The sequence below is a fragment of the Parambassis ranga genome, chromosome 21 (genome assembly GCF_900634625.1).
Source record: "Parambassis ranga chromosome 21, fParRan2.1, whole genome shotgun sequence".
NCBI classification, from domain to species: Eukaryota; Metazoa; Chordata; class Actinopteri; family Ambassidae; genus Parambassis; species Parambassis ranga.
The window spans coordinates 8,099,025-8,105,033 of NC_041041.1; positions in this window are offsets into that span (position 1 = coordinate 8,099,025).

The following is a 6,009-nucleotide window of genomic DNA, read 5'->3' on the forward strand; positions in this document are numbered from 1 at the left end:
CTGGCTGTTCAGCAAAGCCGCTCGATTAGCTTGCATCCACGGCTGCCGCTGCATGGTCTTGCATTTACAAACTTTTTAAGATTGTAACACAAGACAAATTGAATGTAGTATACATGCTGTGTTCTGAGCTGGGGAACACACAACCCAACCAACACAACAACAACAACAACCACAACAACATAACATGCAGAGGTACTAAACAGGAACTACAGCACAGACACAGGCAGAATAAAAGAAACAAACCAGGGGAAGTATCTTTATTATTTATCTGAACTCACAGGTACTTAACCTTTGCCTGTATACTGTAAATAGTACGATGTTACAGAGAATTACATCTGAGCAAATGCTGAGAAATTTTGAGAGATGTTATTAAGTTAAATAACTTATGTTGTTTGTACTGTACATAATATGTGTTTGAGTGACCTTTTTCTGATACAACAAAAGCACTAATTAAGTTATATGCTAACCAGTACGGTTTGGCTTTGATTCCTTTTTAAACTGTCATGGGAGAGTCTTGTAAAATGGATGCCACTATGAGGACATTTTCTAATGCTGTAATTCTTAAAAAAACTAAAAATAAAATAAAATATGATTTTAAAGAGAAATGATTAATACTTGACATCTTGACATAATTAATTCTTGATACTTAGGTACAACACAAATGGCATATATGCAATATTTACAGTTTTGAAAATTAGTTTACAAAAAACGTACCAAATGTATAAATACTGTTAATAATATTTGTTAAATCAAAATTTTTGCTGTTTGTACATTTTTTCTTCAATTTTGGAATGGAATTTTTTTTGGTTCTTTTTTTGGCAAATTGAACATCTTGGTGTTTCCAGCAGTGTTTTTTGCATTTCGATAAAGTTTCGAGTTTTTATTCAGCATCTAAAAAGTTATGGGCTATGGCTTACCTTGCTGTGTCTTTTCATTGTAAATATATCATGCACATTGTGATGCTAATAAGACTTTGTTAATTTAAACTTAGTTCATTGCTTTAGATTGTATTGATTCTTTATAGACACATGCAATAAATAATGTTTAAGAAAGCTATTTGATTTTTGCCACTCTTTTATTCCACTTCCTGCTTTTTCTTCCCCACTGTTTGTAAAACCTGACTCCTTACTGACAAAGAGCGCTTCAAAAAATTTGAGTGTCTAACCTAGCGTTGCCTCCAGCCTTAGCATTGTTATTGTTTTTTTTCCTTCTTTCTGTGCTTGCTTCTCAGTCCCCACCCCCAACAATAGTAATTAGACCGACATGTTGTAACAGCCCCCTGGAAACTGGGAGGGGATAAATAACACAGTGGTAGGATAATGATTTTTCACCCTTTGCCATATGCTATCAGATTATTCATTCTCACAGCCTTGCTAATTAAAACAGTAATTAATGCTAAGAAATAGGTCTAATTGTCACTGGATGGGTTTCTGCATGAAGAAGTTTCTGTGGAGTTAGAATTAAAAGGAAATGGAGCAAATTAGGTGAAGACAGAACGATAGCCTGGAGGTATGTATATGTCATACATTACGCAGATTTGTCCCAGCAGCATATGTTAGAGGCTAGAAGGCTAATGAGAGCACAAAATCCTAGACAGCAAAGTGTGACATATTCTCTGTACAGCTAATCTCACTGCTCTGCTAGTGCCTCCTGCTCTCCTCCTTGCTAGACTTGCCCCTAACGCTTAATTAAACGTTTATATCTCATTCTGAGTCTCTCTGTCCTTATGCTGTGTGCAGCTTCATCAATGTATGTCGAAAACGTCAAACACAGTGGCTCAATATGGCGAAACTGACATTCAAGATAAAACCATGCAAATCACAATACAGTAAGATAATGCAAACTCCCTGAACTTGCTTATCTGTCTGTGTGTATGAATTCATGCATGTGTGCACATGTGAGTGGTTGTGCAACAATAGAAAGGTCCATATGAGTCGCATAAAGTGGCCAGTGGCCCCGGGGAGTCATCAGACTGATGGACAGGGACCTACAGTAGCTCCACAGGAAATGGCATGCTTCCGGAAAGCTCTCCGGGACACCGACACTACATTAGTGGCTGTGTGTGTGTGTGTGTGTGAATTTAAAAGCTATCACACTTCGTCGATGTCACCCACAACAATCACTTGGCTTGTGCGACCCTTCTTGGCTAACGGCAATATATTTCTGCTTTACAGTGCACATTGGAGAGAGATTATCCATCAAATACTGCAACAGAAACCAGTTGTGCCTTCAACTGCAACTAATGAACCAATGAATGCTACAGTGTAAAACATCCACCGGGTTCTTCAGATTTTGAAGCTGGTTATCTGATGGTTTCTTGTGTTTTTGAGCTATTAACTGTTTCAAATTGACCTTTTTAAAAGAAACGCTCCTCTGTGAGAAACTTAACATTCTCAGTGTTTCTTCACCCAGCCTTTTAAAGAAGAGTCTGTAACGTTTACAAGATGAGAATTTGGCTTTTGTCAAGCTCTCTCTGTAAAGTCTGCCTGCAGATATGGCCTGGTGCTGCAAGGATTCATCTATATTCAGGTTAGTTCCCATACAGGAATATTTTCACCATATTTGTATATATACAGCTTGGGAGTTAATGGATGGCAGGATCACAGAGACAGAGAGAGAGAGAGAGAGAGAGAGAGAGAGAGAGCGAGAGAGAGAGTAAACAGACCGCAAACTGAGGCCCGCCCATTTCACTCTTATGTGTGTTTAACTGATTCTACTCACAGTGAACACCTATTCAAATAGCACTTCCTATTTGTATGAGTTTACACCATGGTCACTGGTCAACGCTTATCTCTCCCTGACACACTCTCTCCCTCACATACACACACACACACTAACACACTTGTGTCTTTCTTTCACTGATGCATAATCTGCCAGCAAAAGAAGAAAACAGCTTCCTCTTTCTAGTGAAATCTGAGAATGGAGAAACTGTTTCTTCCCATTCTCCTTTACAAGCACATGTGAACCGTCGCACAAACAACAACACACACACATCTCTGTCAGCAGTCACATGGTAGTGCTGGTAGGTGTTGATACAATGTTTGATTCAAAGAGATCTTCCAGCTCTTTCTGAGTACCCACTCTTCCATTTCCCCTGAAATGTTTGTGTTTTTCCCTCTTTCTCTCTTTCATCCTCGCTGTCCTGTCTACCTCTTCTTCTCTTCTCTTCTTCTACCCGGCCAACTATCAGCAGGATGGTTCTCCCTTGAGAGCCGGGTCCTGCTCAAACTCAAGGGAGTTTTTCCTTGCCACTGTCTGCTTGCTCGGGGGTTCATGCTCTGGGTTTCTGTAAAGCACCTAGAGACAATTTTGATTGTATTGAATTGAGGCTGACTGAGAAATGAGTCAGTCTAGAAGTCCCACTTGGATCTGACCCAGCATGTACACTCAACAAAAATATAAACGCAACACTTTTGTTTTTGCTCCCATGTTTCATGAGATGGACTTGAAGATCTAAACTTCATTCCAGATACACAATATTACCATTCCTCTCAAACATTGTTCACAAATCTGTCTAAATGTGTGATAGTGAGCACTTCTGCTTTGCTGAGATAATCCATCCCACCTCACAGGTGTGCCACATCAAGATGCTGATCTGACATCATGATTAGTGCACAGGTGTACCTTAAACTGCCCACAATAAAAGGCCACCCTGAAATGTGCATTTTGTTTCTGCTTTATTGGCGGTCTGGGGACTCAGAACCAGTCAGTATCTGGTGTGACCACCATTTGCCTCATGCAGTGCAACACATCTTCTTCGCATAGAGTTTATCAGATTGTCTATTGTGGCCTGTGGAATGTTGGTCCACTCCTCTTCAATGGCTGTGCGAAGTTGCTGGATATTAGTGGGAACTGGTGCACGCTGTCGTATACGCCGGTCAAGCACATCCCAAACATGTTCAATGGGTGACATGTCCGGTGAGTATGCTGGCCATGCAAGAACTGGGACATTTTCAGCTTCCAAGAATTGTGTACAGATCCTTGCAACATGGGGCCGTGCATTATCTTGCTGAAACATGAGGTGATGTTCATGGATGTATGGCACAACAATGGGCCTCAGGATCTCATCACGGTATCTCTGTGCATTCAAAATGCCATCAATAAAATGCACCTGTGTTCTTCGTCCATAACAGATGCCTGCCCATACCATGACCCCACCACCACCATGGGGCACTCGATCCACAACATTGACATCAGCAAAGCGCTCACCCACACGACGCCACACACGCTGTCTGCCATCTGCCCTGAACAATGTAAACCGAGATTCATCCGTGAAGAGAACACCTCTCCAACGTGCTAGACGCCATCGAATGTGAGCATTTGCCCACTCAAGTCTGTTACGGTGACGATCTGGAGTCAGGTTAAGACCCCGATGAGGACGACGAGCATGCAGTTGAGCTTCCCTGAGACGGTTTCTGACAGTTTGTGCAGAAATTGTTTGGTTATGCAAACCAATTGTTTCAGCAGCTGTCTGAGTGGCTGGTCTCAGACGATCTCGGAGGTGAACCTGCTGGATGTGGAGGTCCTGGGCTGGTGTGGTTACTCGTGGTCTGCGGTTGTGAGGCCGGTTGGATGTACTGCCATATTCTCTGAAACGCCTTTGGAGACGGCTTATGGTGGAGAAATGAACATTCAATGCACGAGCAACAGATCTGGTTGACATTCCTGCTGTCAGCATGCCAATTGCACGCTCCCTCAATGCTTGTGGCATCTGTGGCATTTTGCTGTGAGACAAAACTGCACATTTCAGGGTGGCCTTTTATTGTGGGCAGTTTGAGGTACACCTGTGCACTAATCATGATGTCAGATCAGCATCTTGATGTGGCACACCTGTGAGGTGGGATGGATTATCTCAGCAAAGCAGAAGTGCTCACTATCACACATTTAGACAGATTTGTGAACAATGTTTGAGAGGAATGGTAATATTGTGTATCTGGAATGAAGTTTAGATCTTCAAGTCCATCTCATGAAACATGGGAGCAAAAACAAAAGTGTTGCGTTTATATTGTTGTTGAGTGTATTTTACAGGAATGTGTATATGTTTGTGTGTGGGAGAGCCTGTTGCTCCTGTGCATGCATCAGTGTGTGTTTGTAAGTGTACACATGTGCGCTTGGTCAGCTTGTTCGGCAGACATTCCCAGCTGTTTTCCAGGTAGTGTTCTCACGCTTCTTGTGCATCTCCTGTTTCTCACGCTGGCTGCTTTGACTGTAATCCCTACCAACACACACACACACACACACACACACACACACACACACACACACACACACACACACAGGGCCCTGCCTTTTTAATTCGCCACCAGGTGAAGAAAAAAACCCACCTGACACACTGAAACATACACACACCCCTTCCTGTCTGTGATGATAGAGAAGCAGCAACAACAAAGGCAGTGGAAAATAAGCACTCTCACAAACAAACACACACATGTACACACACAATGAGATGGGACACAAGTGAGGAGAGAAGACAGAGAAACAGGAAGAGGCAGGTTAAGAGAGGTGGAAACACAAAGTACAGTATAAGAGCGGAGAATGTGCAGGAACTGACAGGATGAGCTCATCTTCTGTCCTGGCCCTGCCCACCGTGGCTGACTCATACCTAGCAGGTGTGTCTGTGTGTGTTTACAGCTGCAGGTCAGTGCAGGGTGTGTCCTCATTACTGTGCTGCTGAACATGTTTTCTCAAGCACAGGTAGAGTATTTATTTGCCTGCATGATCAATGAGAATGAGCACCATGGAGCAGAGAGAACCAGTTCTGTGGAGCATAAATGTAAAAAGCCCTGCAGAGGCTATGATGTAAGGGTTTTAAATTTGGAAACTCTTAGACTGTGCAGTGCCTTGAAAGCAACCACATCCATGAGAGCAGAGAATGAGAGAGATTTTTTTGGGAGTGGGCCCCTGCTACAAGTCTTCTGCTATAAGTCTTCTGCTCCCCTCCCTGCTTTTGCCTTCGCGTGATGGATGTGGTTGGTGGAGACAACGCACAACCTGCAGACAGCCACCAGC